The sequence below is a fragment of the Ailuropoda melanoleuca genome, chromosome 8 (genome assembly GCF_002007445.2).
Source record: "Ailuropoda melanoleuca isolate Jingjing chromosome 8, ASM200744v2, whole genome shotgun sequence".
Taxonomy (NCBI): Eukaryota; Metazoa; Chordata; class Mammalia; order Carnivora; family Ursidae; genus Ailuropoda; species Ailuropoda melanoleuca.
The window spans coordinates 17,642,107-17,658,605 of record NC_048225.1 but is presented as its reverse complement, the minus strand read 5'-3'; the positions used below and the strand labels follow the sequence as shown (position 1 = coordinate 17,658,605).

The 16,499-nt window shown below is 46.1% G+C and overlaps 1 long non-coding RNA gene across 1 annotated transcript in view; it reads left to right on the top strand.

The window, feature by feature from the left end:
- LOC117803332 overlaps positions 1-16,499 on the top strand; it is a 236,440-nt gene that overhangs the window by 171,236 nt on the left and 48,705 nt on the right. Inside the window, exon 3 of the long non-coding RNA XR_004627056.1 lies at positions 1,994-2,071. This is a non-coding gene — a long non-coding RNA (uncharacterized LOC117803332). The remainder of the gene's footprint in view (positions 1-1,993; positions 2,072-16,499) is intronic.

Sequence of the window (16,499 nt, the reverse complement as noted above, 5' to 3'; positions counted from 1 at the left end):
CCCCCCCCCCCAAAAAAAAAAAAACAAACCCTGTTAGGTTCATTTTCAATCCAGCTTTCCAGTCCTCTGGGTTTTACATCCTGGGCATATAGGAATATCGTCACTCGCGGTGACTGGTGGTGTTGGGCCCTTCTTTCCAAGCTCTGAAACCATCTGGGGTGGCTGAGAGTGAGAAGGGGAAAGTGGCATACTTTTCAGTAGGAGAAAAACACTTTCAAGAGTCAAACTTAAGGCAAGTTCTTGGAGAAAAGAGAATGATTCGGGAGAACGGCGGCCAGATGCTCTCTAGAATCGTGTGTCTGATTGTAGCGTACATTGAGCGTGGGCAGGAGAGAAGCACTGAATCTGAAGAATCATTGAGCCCTCATCGTGGATGGGACTCTGGTAAACCATAGATTCCCTTGCCTCTCTGGTGCCACTCTCCACACCACAGGCCGCTTCTCAGTGGGACCAGGGGTTTTGCATGTTTCTCTGTCTCCGGCTCTCACACCCAGGCTGGGTCTCCACAGTGGCTCCAGATATGTTCTTGAATAGAATGGTGACACTGGCCCTCTGCACACACCACGGCTGGCTAGGGAAGGAGGGCAGTCCCTGAGTCTTCTGTGGGCAATATACCTCAGTGTTCCATAATCCTTGATATGGAGGGAAGATTTTCATTTAATTAAGAGATAAAAAGATTCCCCTTCTTTGATATCCATTCATTTGGAGTGTGCTTGCACCAACGGTGGGCTAGACATGGACCAGAGGGCAGAGCTTTCCAGGAGCGCTATGACAGGCCTGGGGTGGCTGGAGTAATTTACAGGTGTTTCCTGAGATATGGATGGTTGTAAGTTTCTTATCATGGTGAAATATGAAAAAAGCAATTTTGATAACATTTAGACATTTTCAATTCTATTTGAATATTCATTGTATGGCTTCGTGCATAATCTTCTTGTCTTCTCTGATGACTTCNCTGGAGTAATTTACAGGTGTTTCCTGAGATATGGATGGTTGTAAGTTTCTTATCATGGTGAAATATGAAAAAGCAATTTTGATAACATTTAGACATTTTCAATTCTATTTGAATATTCATTGTATGGCTTCATGCATAATCTTCTTGTCTTCTCTGATGACTTTCTGAGTGCCTGAAAGTCTTTGAACAGTCTCTACCACCAGAGTGTTCTGGGACAGCTACAAACAATTCAGATTCCCCCTGATTTATCTGTTAAAATATACTGGCATCTTAAAACAAAACAAAATGAAACAAAACAAAAAACAGTCCTGGTCTTAGGTCAGTTATGCTTTAGTCATGATTTGTCATTAGTGCTGTTCTTTGCTTGGCCTGCAGTATAAAATGTTAGGGTTTGTTTTGTTTTGTTTTGTTTTTTCTGATTGAATTTGCCCTTGTATTTTATATTTTTTCTAATAACATAGGAAGCATATGTGATTTTAATCTTTACATCNTTTCTCATTGAATTTGCCCTTGTATTTTATATTTTTTCTAATAACATAGGAAGCATATGTGATTTTAATCTTTACATCTTAAAAATCAGGTATCAGGTGTTCCTAAATAGAAAATGATTTATTTTACTGGAAGCTGTTTTAAAAAGTCCCAATTTTTACTTCCATAACATATTATCACTGTAGAAGTCATTAATAAAATTTAATTAATTTGTATCACTAAGTCTCAAATAGAATCTCCCGAATTCTTCCCAACTTATCCCAGTTACACAACTGTCATAATTTACTGTGTGTGCCATGACGTGAAAAAGGTAGGCAACACAAGTGTAAATGATCCTTGTTGCAATTTTTCATCCAGTCTTTCGGACTGGATGGAAGTGGGAAGACAGTTAATCTTGGACGAAAAGCATTTGGTAAAAGAATCCAAGATGTTGTTATTTTCGCTTTTACAAAGTTCCATTTGCTACGCTAGTGAAATAAAGAGGGTGAGTTAAACTTCAGGATGTTTCACAATGATGGACATAGTCTGAGAAGGTTGGATATGTTTTTGCAGATTCATGACTTGCCAGCTGGATCTCCCTTGCTTCTTCCAGGAGAGAGGGGGTTGAAAGAGCCAACAGGAACTGAGAAGGTAAATGTCACTGCTTCCAGCCTGCCATATTTTGAAATTAGACATGGATTTAACAGATTTTGACGTGTCATAGTCATACAATTCATACAATTCATTAAGCCACATTGAAATGAAAAGTAAGTGATATCCCTCTCATTTAAAAATAATTGAGCAAGTGTTTTTATATTGAACTGAAACACTTCATTTCTATTGAATAATACACCCAATAAGGGAATAAAAGCACAACATGGATCTGAAACTGACCTTAGATTACTCTTCCTGCATGCTAGAAGTACGGACAAGGGGTGCCCCCTTTTCTTCTTGGAGGGCTGGGGATAGAGGTCAGGGCTGAGAAAGTGCACCTGCAGCTTTGAATGGCCCTCCTGGGGCAGGGGTAGGGGGGTGGGGTCAAGAACAAGGTGTGAAGTCTGTGGTCTCAGGAGTCAGGTTGCCATATTGAGCAAATAAAAGTACAACCCATGCAATGTTGGGGATATACTTCCACTAAAAAAGTGGTTCGTTGTTTATCTAAAATTCCAATTCAAGTGGGCATTCTGTTTTTAACTGGCAACCCTACGTGGGAGGGAATTGCACAGAGAGGGATCTGGGAAGAACATGAGGAAAAGAAGGAGTTTACAAAGTGATGGGTGAATATTAGGGTAGAGGTTGGAGATAACATTATTTCTAGGTTGTGTACTTAGAATGAGATTTGTATAGAATTTCTAACGATGCAGAGAGGCAAGGTGCTGGTCAGGGAGGCCGTCAGATGAGATCAGCACTGATTCTTTCTGAAGACCAGAAATTACCCACAAAAGGAAGATGCTGGGAGTTGAGGAAGGGTTTTCCAGGCAGAGCAAAGCATGTGCAAAGAAACAGAGGGATAAAGCAACACCAAAATCCTCCTCCAGGAAGTCCTACTGGTCCCATGGCGGGAGGGTGGTCAATTCATTTTCCTTGCTCTGTGCCCTCCTGGCCCTTTATTGGAGACTGAATCCCCTCACTCTTCTATGTTCTGCTGTTAAGATGTCTGTGACGTGGACCCCATCGAGTTGCAGGTGGTAGGTTATGGGACATCAGACCCAACATCCACTGTCCTAGTTGAGCCATGCAGCCCACAGTGAACCTAGTTGAGCAGACCCCACTTTTTGCAGAAGATTGAGAACAAACACATGAAACGTTCCAACAATTTTTCAAGCAATGCAAAATTTGCATATATATACATGTACTTAAGTAAACATAGAGATTTGATTTTTAGAACATCAGACCTTAAGTATCTAGGATTGTTTCCCCAGAGAGAAGTAACAATATGAAAGCAAACCAAATGGAAATGGAAGTCAAATTTGTTACATCCTCTAGGATTTATCCTCAAGCCCACTCTCACTGCTTAAGTGTATGAAGTGATTTCTTTCTTGCATCACTCAGCAGTCGATTGCCTTTGAATGTTATCTTTCAGAGGAGCGGTTCTCCTGTATCTTGTGTGTGATACTTTTATCCCTGTGTTTAGAATCCTCACCTGCTTAAAGTTCTTCAACTTAGGGTGCTGTGTAAACAGATAAGTAGGATCATGCTTTCTGCCCTTGGAGGCACAGAGGCTGAGGAAACTCGGGTGTATGTGGAAAGGAAACATTCTGCCGCCGTCTTCCCACGACAGTGTGATTCAGAGGCAAGCTCATCCAGAGATAAGAACATCAAAAAGGTGGTTTCCCCTGATAGCTTTGAGATGTGAATTAATTTCCTTTTTGTTTAAAAATGCTGTTTTCCAGGGGCACCTGGGTGACTTAGTCGATTAAGTGTCTGACTCTTGATTTCAGCTCAGGTCATGATCTCAGGGTTGTGGGATCAAGCCCTGTGTCAGACTCCACGCTCAGCTCAGGGTCTGCTTGAGGATTCTCTCTCCCTTTCCCTCTGCTTTTCCACCTACCCTGCTCTCTCTCTCTCAAATACGTAAAAAAATCTTTTAAAAAAATACTGCTTTCCAGAGCTTTACCAGCCAGAATAAGTGGTTTTTATTGTTTTCATTTTGTTGGTGGTGGGAGAAGCTGTTTGGGGAATCATACTTTGCCGAGCAACTAAGGGTTCTGAGTGGTGGGAGCCTTTCAAGTCCAGGAATGTTTATCTTGCCTCCGAAGTTAATGCTGTATATTGTTTTTCTCTTTCCTTCTCTGTGCATTTCCTCGAAGTGCTGGCCATCCACAGACTGGACTCAGACTTCTGAGGACCTACCCTGGCTTTTCCTTGCCTGGGAAGTAGCCCATATGTGGCTCTACGCTCCATCTTGGAAATTTGCGTTTTTTGGCACCTTGCAGAGAGCCTGGTCCCCTTTGCCTTTCTTGGCCCTAGCGCCTCCCTTAGGGGCAAAATGAATCCCCGGCTTGCTTTCCAGCCCCACTGAGGGTTCGTTTCTGCTCTCCTGCGCCACCTGCTGTAACCAGCTGCAAACGCAGTCTTCCCCTTCTCGAGCCCCAGGCCCCTAGCAGCAACCAGAGCCAAAATCTCAGACCAAGCAGATGTTACTTAGACTGCCAGCTTTCTGTCCTGGTCTTATCTGTGCTGCCTCCACTGGCTCGCTAGATCAGAATCCCAAATGTCCCCAGATGACTTGCCTCAAGTCACGCAGACCCTGAGCTCCTTGGCCAGAAGGAGGGAGCCTGCCAGTTTGTGGGTTGGTGACCAGCAGCTCCTGCCAGGTTCCTGAATATGTGGTCAGGGGAGGCTAGCCCCTGCCCAGCAGTGAAAATGCAAATGAATTTTTTTCACAATGTCAATATACGCATGGCGCTTTTCCTAGAATGGGCTTTCCAACGCGTTTCCAACATATTCCCTGATTGGGCCACTAGTTTTTTCGCAAGTTGCTCAGGAATTAGAAACTTTGCTTTGTTTTTTAAGCACTCTGGACTTTTGTACGTTTTCAAAACTTGGTGATTCTAATGAAGGGACCACAAAAAAAGTAGGGTGCTGTTTTTTATTAGCTAAATTAAGCACCCCTCCCCTTATTTCCTATTCTAGGTTGAAAACTTCTTGATGCGGGACTTAGACATTTGCTTATCACCCATCATACAGAGTCAGGCACACAGTAGGTGTGTCACAAAAGCTTGTCGAAACTCCTTTTCTATTTGTCTATTAAAAGGAACTATCTGAGTCTCAGGCCTGAGACTCAGATAGTTCACTCCCGATTTAAGCCTGAAAAAATACAGCTGACTTGGTAGAAAGAAATGATGAGGGATTGTAGTCATTTCTGCTGTTCCTCTGATAAGAAGGAGGATGCAAGCAGCTGTTGTCTCCTGAGGGTAGGAACAGTAGCAAGGTACGTGTGCAGGAGACAGTTGGGTTAGATCTGAGGTGGAACTTCCTGAGAGCAGAGATTACAGGGTACTCTTTTAAAAATACAAAGGAGGGTTTATCCCAGCAACTAGGCTAGAGATAGATACACACCCATTTAGTTCTGTAAACATTTATTGAATTCCATACTGGAAGCTGGAGTTAAAAAGATTAAGAAAGTCCACTGCCTGACCACAGAGAAGACTGAGACAAATAGTTTCAATGTCATTTCTTCAATGCTAGGAAAGATGCGTGCCTGGGGTGTTGAGGCTGCATGATGAAGGGGCACTAATTTACGCTATGTAGTCAGGGAAGGCTTCCTGGAAGAGGTAATATTTATACTGAGTTTTACCATCGGGTGGGAGATATCAAGATGAATAAATGCAGTCAGTGCATTCCAGGATAGGTGGGCAGCTAGATTAATTATGTAGAAACATTTTTTAAATCATAGAAAATTCCTTTCAGTTGTTCCGAGTTGAGTCATCTGAGAAATGCTATTGTTCCATAAGAAATGTCTTAACAATCCTGATGGCAAAAGGGGGGCTCGGTTTTCTGTTCCGTGTTTGACTTGTCACCTTATTGGGACAGCCTTTCATGGATTTAGGAGTTTGGAAAAGGTAAAGGAGGGAATCTTGTTTTCCTTCGCATCCAAGGGTCATGATCCTTCAAGCAGCCTTTCTGCTCCAACATTCAGGGCACATTCAGAGCTGGCACGTCTGTGAGCCATCAGATCTGGTGTCTTTGGGGGCTGCCTGCAAAGCCATGGGACCCAGGAGGCCACATGGAGGAAGGTTAGGGCTGGGGCCTGCCTGCTGGGTCAGAGAAGAGAAACAGCCTGCCGCCTAGAAACACTCTCAGCAGCTACTTTTTGAATTCTAAAGGATTATTTCACCAGGCCCCATTGTACAGATGGGAAAACTGAGGCTGACGCCCGTGGAGCCGCCTCCCAGGTCCTGGGGAGTAAGGGGCAGCTCCTGTGCATCCATTTAGCTTCTTGTTTCTTCCTTCAGTGCTGCAGCGAGTACCTCAGGGTGGGAACCTGTGAGCAGCCTTTTTCCCATAAAGAAGTGCTTTTGAAATGGCAGGCCAGTTAGTAATGGCCTGTTTCCACTGGATACCCTGCTTATAAGGGCTGGCATCGTGGGGTGGGGGTTCCCAGCCTCCTCCAGGGAGGTCATTCAATCCCAGCCATGGCAGCTGGTGTCCTCCATGCCCTGGACCACCATCAGAGAAAGGAATCCGAGGGAAAACAAAGAGCGCCGCCCGCCCATGGCTGCAGACCTGAGCCCTCCACGCCCGCTTGCCCCAGGCAGGCCCCAGTGGGGCTGCTGCCAGGCGCTGTGCTGCTTCTCCATCCCCTCCTGGGCCCCGCGGCTCATCTGCTTGCTTTCAGAACGGCAACCCTCCTGAATGGGTCTTTGTGTGCGCCCCAGGAGCTGGCTCCGAAGAGCCCTGATCGAAATGCTGGACAGAGATGTCTCCTCTGGATCCAGGCGCAGCTCGGCGCGGTGCCCATCTGTGGGAGGCAGGCCTTTCTTGTGCCGCCGCGTTGCTCCATATCTGGGAGCGAGCCGGGACCAGGATGAATGGGAGATATGTTCTGCACCCCTGCACGGCGGGGTCATTGGCAGGACCACGGGGATGCCAGGGGATGCCAGCACCTTGGTCGTCTCTCCAGAGCTCTCTTTCCCATTCGCTTTCCTTGCTGCGTTGCCCCAGAGATGACTTGGTTATGTTAGTACCAAGAGGCGCAGTGAAATGGCCCCTCCTTCTGTGCCAGGCACGTGTGAAAGGTTTTCTCCCATTGAATCAAACCTTCCCAGCAATCCTGTGAAATGCATCATCTTACTACCCCCATTTTACAGGTGAGGAAACCAAGCTTGGAGATGTGAACCTGCACTGGAAATTTTTTTTTTTTCCAAGATTTTATTGATTCATTTGAGAAAGAGAGGGAGAGCGCATGAGCAGGGGGGAGGAGAGCAGCAGGAGAGGAAGAAGCAGACTCGCTGAGCACGGACCCCAAGGCAGGGCTCAATCCCAGGATCGGGAGATCATGACCTGAGCTTAACCATCTGAGCCACGCAGGTGCCCCTGCACTGGAAATTCTGAACACAGATTGGATGGGCCTCTGCCCTGGCTCCCTCCTTCTAGCCCTCAAGGTGTCTCTTCCAGACGTGGGAGTCTCTAAGGCCACTTCACGCTTGGCTGCCTGGGAAATAACCATGCTCTGGGGTGCTGGCTGACTCGGGGGACCCATGGGAAGGCAGAGTCTGGTTCTGGCAAAATGCAGACAGCCTCTTGGCCTTCCAAAGTCCCATTGCGTTTACACTGTCATCCCTTTGTGCCTTTTTTTTTAAAAAAAACCAAGAATAACATTTTGTTTTATAAGATAGAAGAAACTATGGATGTAAGGAAAAGCTTGGGGGTACAATTACATACAGAAAATTTTGCTAAAGGACCCTCGCCTCCCCGCCAGGAGATAACATGGTGCACGAGGGCCAGAGCACAGGATTCATTTCAGGTGCTGGTGGCCCCAGCTCGTCTACCCACTGCACTGCTCTAGCCTAGTGTCCTGCTGTACGTGAGGGGACAAGAATTAAGTCCAGGTGTCAGACTCTGCGGCAGTCTGGTCAGGGGGAAGCGTAGGCACAAATCTTGCTTTTATTTTTTTTCTCCGGAGACAGAAACGGTGGTAATGATAGCATCTATACTCACCTACCTGGCCTCTCATACATCTATGGCAGGGCTGACTAACTTGAGAGGTATGGTCTATAGTTTTCTAATTGAGCCAAACTCAGTGACCCTTTTGAGGGACTGAAATGTTAACCATGGCTTTTGGAACAGCTCTGTTACCTAAGCCAAATGGCCAAGCAGGACAGGCTGTATTTCTCTGTTTGCAAAGAGGCTATGAGCCATCAAATGTAAAACAAACAAACAAAAACAGCAGGAGAAATGCAGGATAGATCTTAGGAAGAACTTCCTAACTGTACAATGTGTTGAGATAATCAGGCAAGATTATAAGTTGTCCTCCAGAGTTTGTGTTTGATTTTTTTTTTTTTCGCTTTCTAGGCTAGAATAATTGTAGTCCATACAACTGGGGATTAGGGAATGATTCTCATAGACCTTATGTAAAGGGAGGCCTGTTTAGTTGGTCTTCCACATGTGACAAGAAACTCTAGACTTGGGATCCTCAGAATTGTTTTTGATAGGGTGGGTCATCCCTGGCTCCCCGCCGCCCCCCCCCCCCCGCCCCAGGAGGCATCAACGTCCACTGCCAACCACGGTTGCACCAGCCCCAACACAGCAATGTTGTAATGATGGGTAATGTGACCGACTCATTTTTCTACACGTTATTGTCCAAGTTGCTTTCGAGATTCCTAATGCGTTGCTCCAGTATCCACTCTATTTCCTTGAGCACGTTCCTCCATTAAACCGTTGCTATGATCGTGGATTATTATTAGAGTCTAATTGTGGAGATATATGATAAACGCTTAGGTTTTGACTAACGGAGGTGTAATTGCAGCAGAGGAATACCCGTCACAGTCAAGATAATAGTGTGTAGGTGATGAAGTTCCTAAGACGTAGGGTGTTGCACACACGAGTCGCAAACATCCCTTCTTACCCTTCACTTCTGGCCCTCCCCCACTTCATATGTCACCGTTCTTTGGTGTTTTAATTGGGAGTCACTTGCTTCTTTTTGACTTTGCTAGTCGCCTTTCTGAGAGTGGAACCCACTCCTTAACCATCCGTTCCAGGGAGCAGATTCAAGAGCCTGCGAGCTAATGCAGGGAAGATGTCAGAAAGGACTTCTTGACTGTGACAAGGAGCATACATAGGAGAGAAATCCACATGGGTAGCACAAGGACAGTCCAGCTCTGGTGCACGGGCTCCCTGAAGTGGAAAGCAGTTTTCTGGCTCTTGGTCCTCGATGCATAGGGTGACAGGGGAGTCACCGGACAACTTAATCCTCGTGAAAAAAGCTGGCCATTTATTTGCTGGACTTGGGTCAGTAGGCAGTGCAGAGTCACTATGTTTGGATGGTGACCAGTAGGCAACAGACCTTCACCAAGAGTGTGTGAACGGAAGAGTGACGTGATCAGGGGCATGCGTCAGGAAGACTAAACTGAAAGTCGCACGTAGAACGGATTACGGTGGGTAGATACGATGACTGGGAAACCAATGGGAAGAGAGAGCAAAAGGCCCACAGAGAAAACATAAGAACTTCATCAAGGAGAATTGCAACAGTAATAAAAGAAGGGGATTAATGCAAGAAGACGTGGAGGAAGAGTGGTCAGAGCTTGGCAACTTGGCAGCTGCAAAGGAGGGCTCGGCCAAGGGAAGAATGCACTATGCCTCCGTCACTAGCAGAGGTCCCCAGGGAGCCACTGGGCACTTGTCCAATGGCCAGGGGGAGTAATTGGACTTTCTGTACTTTTCTTGCTGAGAAAAAAGGAGGGATCAGCAGTGGTCTGTTAGCTGTGCAAACTTACCCCCATAGTTTATTATGATGGGTAGAATATGGCCTTGACAAAAGGTGAGTCAAGGTCAGAAATAGGGTGTTGGACATACGTTTGCATTTCCATGATGGGTGAAGCCATTGTGTGGGTCCCATTGCCAGTGCTCTGCCCCCATTCTTCATGGGGATGACATCAAACACTTGGCTTGCTTTTTGTTAGTGGGGCTCTCTGCTCACAGAAGTGGGGAGAATTCCACAAAGAATTGAGAGGGAAACATTTAACAGAAAATGCCATGGCAACGTCCCACATGAGCAACAATATTGGGTGACTTGTAGTGTTTCATACTCTTCCTACTCTCACTTTTCTTGTCACCATTTCCTGTCTCATAAATCCAGGGCTCCAATACCAGATTTCCTTGGCTTAACAGTGAAAGGGGGAATAACTTGCCATTAAGTTCTGTGTTCACTGCTGTTCTGCCACCGGAAGACAGTAGGTCTTGGGAGGTGGAGTGAACATGGCATCTTACTGGGCTCCGCGATTAAAGATTGTGGCATGGGAACAGTGGGCTTGTCTCATTGGCATCCCCTTGGGGCCTCTCGGATAACTGGGTGGCACAATCTTTTATGCTGATTTCAGGGCAAGGAGAATATTCTTTGGATAGGCAAAACCCAGATGACTAAAGCTCTTTCTTTAAAGGAAGAACCCAGAGGGGTTCCTCTTTCTATGATCCACGTTGGTGTCTGGCCAGGGACCTATGAAACACCCTGCAGATGAACAGCTCTTGAGGGTCGAGCTGCCTTCTTAATTAAAGACAAGAGATCAGACTCTTCTTATCCCCCATTTGGTTTTCCACCTTGAAAGCTGCTTTTAGCCCAACATGACCTTTCTCTCCTTGGTTGAAAATGCTTGGATCTACACTTCATTAGTTGATACAGGAAAACTAAGCATCCCTCTAGTTAAGTCAGGTGAACTTCAGTCTGTCAAATTTCCTCTGAAGCACAGGGATGTGTTTACTTCCCATTGCCAGTCCCCAGGGGGACTGGAACTCACTGGAGAGCTTCTGAGTGAAACAGGGCTGGGGCTCCCAGGGAAGCCCACTCCTATGAGGGATGCCATCATGAACCGTCTTGCTCATAATGCCGGGCTTTTGGATAAGGGCATTGAAGCCATCTTAGGTTCCTAGAACGTATTTACCCATCTGCCAATGAGCTTTGCCCTGATTTCTTTGTCTTCTAAATTAAAAATGGCGGGTTTGACCTCAGAACCCTATTGTTTCTGTCTGGGTGAGAAAGTTCAGGACTTCTTGCCTGCTCTAGCTATCTCTGGACACATGCAGGTCATCTTGGCCTGTAAGAACAGTTCAGATTTCCCTTTCCAAGAGACTCTGTTTTTCCAATCTGAAGAATACCCTCGGACCCAGGGCATGAACCTACAGTGTTCTCGCCTTTGTTAGCCATGAATTGATGCCAAGAATTGAGGACACACTTCTGTAATCATTTTGTTGTTGTTGTTGTTGTTGTTATTGTTGTTGTCGTCGTTGTTGTTGGAAGGCTGCTTGGCTGATCTTGCAGGCTCCTCTCAGAAGCAGTCAGTCCTCAGTGATCTGCACATGGATTACATGCTTTGTGAATTATTCATGGATAATTTTAAATTCCAAATGGGCTGTGGTACCGCTTGACGTGCCTCCGTTAAGATATCCCTCAACGTCCTCCTCTCAGCTAGGGGTACCTGGGGAATGGGATGCATTCTGATATTAGCATAATATAAAATAAACCGGGACTTAAACTTACTGAAAAGTCATCTTATAAAAATTTCCAAATCAGAAAAAAAAAAAAAAAAGCAACTTTGGAGCAATCTCCTTGTGGAATTGGATTATTTCTGCCCAAACACATCCCTCCATGACTACATAGAGCTCCGTCTTCCTCCCCAAACCAGAACTTTCGAAAATGTCATTGCAATGTTGCGAGAGGGTATTGACACATAAAAATTCTTCTGCCAACTCGAGATCCCGTGGGGCTTGCACTAAAAGCTTCCCTAGCCCTTTCTCAAGACAGTCTTGAGCTCAGCTCTCTCTGAGCCATCTTGTCCATCTGAATGAGCATGAAACCCAATCAAGCAATGTAAAACCAAACTGAAAATTGGTCGTGCCTCATCCCCTCTTTGGTAAAAGCATCCCATGCCGACTCCACCTTAAAAGTGGAACGTGCCCTTTTTGTGTGCAGAGACTGTACAAAGTGGGCCCCCTGCTCTTTCCAGCGAGGGAATGTAAGCAGATCCCCGAAGAAACCACTCGGCTCAGCAATTTTAGGGCTTGTTGTAATTGGCCTGGCCTAAAAGAACTCAGCAAACTGCGTGTGTGCCAAGGAAAATGCAAATGCTTCCCTGAAAAAGGCGTTTAGGGTGGATGAGAGGAGCGGGCTCATCTGTGAACCCAAGTAGAAAAGCAAGATGGACAGAAAATTCGGGAAATCAGAGAGGCTCCTTAGGGACCTTTTTTTTTTTTTTTCACTTAGCCATGGGTGGTGGCCGCACCAACTGAACTGGTCAGAGCAGACAGGGCGAGTGGGGTCTAGCGGGGAAGATCTTGAGTAGGAGGCTTCCTCCTTCCATTACGAGCCTCGCTGTTTCCCTTGAGAGGTAGAGCCATTCTTCTTGCCCAGTCTGGCGCCCCACCAGTTGCCCCCGTGGTCCCCTGCTGGGCTCTGCAACCCCCACCATCCTCTGGACCCTGGGAAGTTAACTGGGGTACTTCCTACGGACTGACTACTCTTGAATCTGTATGGCTTCTCACATCTCTTTTCTGTAAAAAAAAGATAAAAACTAGGAACCCAATTTTGTATGTCTGCTATTTTTCTCCACAGCGCCCTAGAATTCTCTGCAGTTTCTTTTATGCTTGGCTGCCATCTCCCCCCTCCTCTTTATTTGTGACCTCCCGGAGGGTGGCCCCCCCCCGTCATCCCAACTACATTCCTTGGGCTTACCATGGCCCATCGTAGTTACTAGACGAATGACTGTTAATTGACTAATAGTATTTCAGATTACTATGGGATATTTGACGGCATGATTTTTTAGTAACGTTTGGATTTCGATTTCTATGACATAGCTGAGCATATGAGAGGTGTTCCATCAACACTGGACGGATTCAGTTTTTTCTGATGAATTCACAGTCCTCCACAGCCAGGAAGGTACTCTTGACTGCCCTCCTCTGAAAAATGAGCTAGTCAGGGGCAGCTGGGTGGCTCAGTCGGTTAAGTGTCCGACTCTTGCTTTTGGCTCAGGTCGTGTTCTCAGGGTCATGGGATCGAGCCCTGAGTTGGGCTCCATGCTCAGCATGGAGCCTGCTTAGGACTCTCTCTCTCCCTCTCCCTTTGCCCCTCCCCCTGCTCTCTCTCTTTCTCTCAAATAAATCAATAAAACAAATCTTAAAAAAAGAGAAAAATGAGCTAGTCAGAGAAGTGGAGAAACCAAGTCCTGTGATGAGTCCAGCTTCCTTGCTGCCTCTTTCCACTCACATCTTTCAGTGCCTAGCGTCTTCCTTCGCCCTCATGGTGTACCTCCTCCCCACCTCTTACCATCTCTTAAAACCCCGAGATGGTCTTGGAAACAGCCCAAATATCTTGGACCTCCTTGGAGGCTCTCTCTTCCCTTCCTCCACCCTCTAATTTTCCCTTACCGATCTCTTGTTTCTCCCTTCCCCTCCATCCCTAACCTCTGTATCCTTTCCCTCTTCGCCTTAATGCTCTACTCAAACACAGGTGCATTCTTGAACGTGCTATTTCTCTCATCTGCCGCCCTCACCAGCTTGCCTCTTGCTTTTACAGCCCTATCCTGTGTCTCAACATGCAAGCCATTCCGGACACAGGCCACCTGCCAGCACTTCAGGGCCCCATAGAATTCCTTCCTCATCCATGGTCTTCACCTTGTTGATTTCTCCTGCCCCTGGTCTTCCGTCTCCCCACCATCACTGGAAGGCTTGCACACACATGCAAAAGACCATGTAACACACAATAATTTCACCTGGGCTTTTGCCAGTAACGTGTAGAATTAATGGCCGCTTAAACTGGTGATATTTTTAAAATTTACTCTAATTCTATTTAAAATCCTGATTCACTATAGGTTCTGTCTTTATACTAATGGTGCCGTTTTTCCATTCCTGTGTTTCCATGTCTTGCTGGTGCATTTTGTATGTGTACATTTTGTTGACTCCCCATTAGAATGGCCTGTGATGAAATGAGCTTTGGAGGTGGCATTCAAACAGAGATCAGACAATATTCAGTTGGGGCAGATATGGAATGAATTCAGACAGGAGGGATGGGGGTGTTCAACAAGATGACTTCTAAACACCTCTTTTAAAACCTGAGATTCTCCTTAAACTGAACGGAGGTTAGGAGTTTTACCTTTTCCTTTGTGTTGTCCCCTCTACGGAAGGACATTTGCCCCACCTAGGAGGCGCTTAAATACTGGAATTAGCTGAGACAGTAAAAACAAATAATTCTGTTCAAGGGAAGGAGAGGAAAAGGCAGCAAAGACACTCTGGATGTAGGTGACCTTTGAACGTATTAGGCCTTGAGATCCTTCAGTAGGAGTTGAACGCTTTGTGTGAGGATTTCATGTGTTTCTTTTGTCCAGCTATTCCTTTTGGGCCTCGAGTTGATCATAGACCCAAACACTCTCAGAACTAGTGGGACCCCAAAGGGTGATTTCAGGCCAGTAGGTAGGTCTATGTGCATGGGCCCCTCTCCTGCACCAAAGAACTTCTGACGACAGAGCCCGTCTAGCCTTCTCCAGACAGGAAGTGATCTTTCCAATTTGGGTTTGAGCTAGCAGAATGTTTTTCTTCTAGGAAGTAAAACAGCATTCTCTTTAAAGTTTCTCCCCATTGGTTCCAATCTATTCCCTGTTGCTCAGCAGAGCAAAATCCCATCCCTTTTCTGAGAGCCGTTTGGATAGTTGAAGACAGCCATTAATTTTGATATGCAGTTTTATCTTCATCTGCCTGACCATTTCCAGTGTTCCCAGCTGTCATGACATGATTTCCAGTCTCTTCTATACTTCGGTTGCTCTCTGTTCAGTGTTCTCCATTTTGGCTGGTGCAGGGTCAGAATGGGATGCTCTTGCCAGCCCAAAGGGGAGCAAGACTCTCTTTCACCCCATCCATCCTCCTGTTTGTTCTTCAGCCCCTGACACAGTGTCCTTTATGTGCTCTGGCCCCTGATACGTCCTCCTTGAGCAGAATGTCTGGGCTTCTCTTCCATCCTTCACAGCATTCCTATTGCCAAAAGTCCTCAGTTTTAGATCCATTTGCATGAACGGGATTTTTGTTTGTTTGTTTGTTTTTGCAGCTTTCCTTGAATTCTCCAAATCCTTATTGCTGTTTTATACTTGACTTGAGTTTATAATGAAGTTTAAGTGTCTTTGGGGCTGGTTGCTTTTTTTCATATTTAGCCCAGAGCCCAATATAGGTCTGAGAAACAGATCTGGAGTCTATGATCAGTAACCGTATCACGAATCAACTTATCATCATCGTCCTTTTGGTGGCACATAGCTCCTTTTGTCTTGGGTGTTTGTTTTGTCTTTATGTCTGTAGTGTCTGCATTGCTTATGGAGAAAGAGCCCGTGAAGAAGGTTTTTAATACATGGAGTTTTATGATTTTATTCCAAGCTCAGTCTTCCCACGTGACTTGGTACAGAGCTGCTACCCACATTCGGGAGCTAGTGGAATTTAATAAGGATCAGTAGGAACCAGCTCGAGATTGCATTTGCTGAAACTAAGATGAGATGCTTTATGCTGACCCCCCGGCCAGAGCTCCCTTGCCAGGACAACTAGACGAGTCGCTGAGGCAATGTGATATGGTGAGAAGAGCTCTAGGCTTAAATAGATGTAGGTCTCATCCCTATCTCTGCCACTTATTTCATGGTCCGTTAACCACTGTGACCTCAGTTTCTTCATCCATAAAATGGAGTTAACCTAACTTCACAAGCAAGGTCTCAGAACTGGTATGATGGTGGAGTAAGATCATGTGTCACAACCCACGTGGCGAGCTCTGGCCAGAGCACCGTGGTCATTCTGCAGTGTCTTTATTCAGTCCCCACTACCAGTCCCCAGTTCTGGGAAATAAGGAGCTTCCCAAGAGGCCATCGCTTGTTTCCCCTGCATTCGACATGATGACGAATTCTCTCCTGCGGGCTCTGTCTGGGACTCTCTATCTGTGTCATACCCAGCACACCGTCCTCATGGCTGGGGAGTCAATCAATGCTCCTTAATGGTGCCACTCATTGCCCCGCACTGAGGAAGGTCAGTGAGCATCATTTCCCCTTCTCTCCAGAGACAGAGCCCGTAGTCTAGACACACTGGGCAGGGGGAAAGCAGGAAAGCTAGGCCCTTAGCTCCACTGACAGTTTTCCTAGTGCCTTGGACACCTTACTCGGTTGCATGAGCCTCTGGTTCTGTTTGCAGAAAAAGTAATTAATATATTTGATTTCCTACCTGCCTGCCGGGGTAGGGGAGAATGAATGAGACTGTATCTCTCCGGAGAAAGATACTGTTTGGACATACAGTCCGTTTCCATCAAGGTGGGAAGAGGTAAATTGCCAGGGCTCCAAAAGGCTGCGTGCCCACGCTGGTGAGAGTCCAGGAGACTGGACCTTCACTCTTTACTCAGACGGCGGAGACC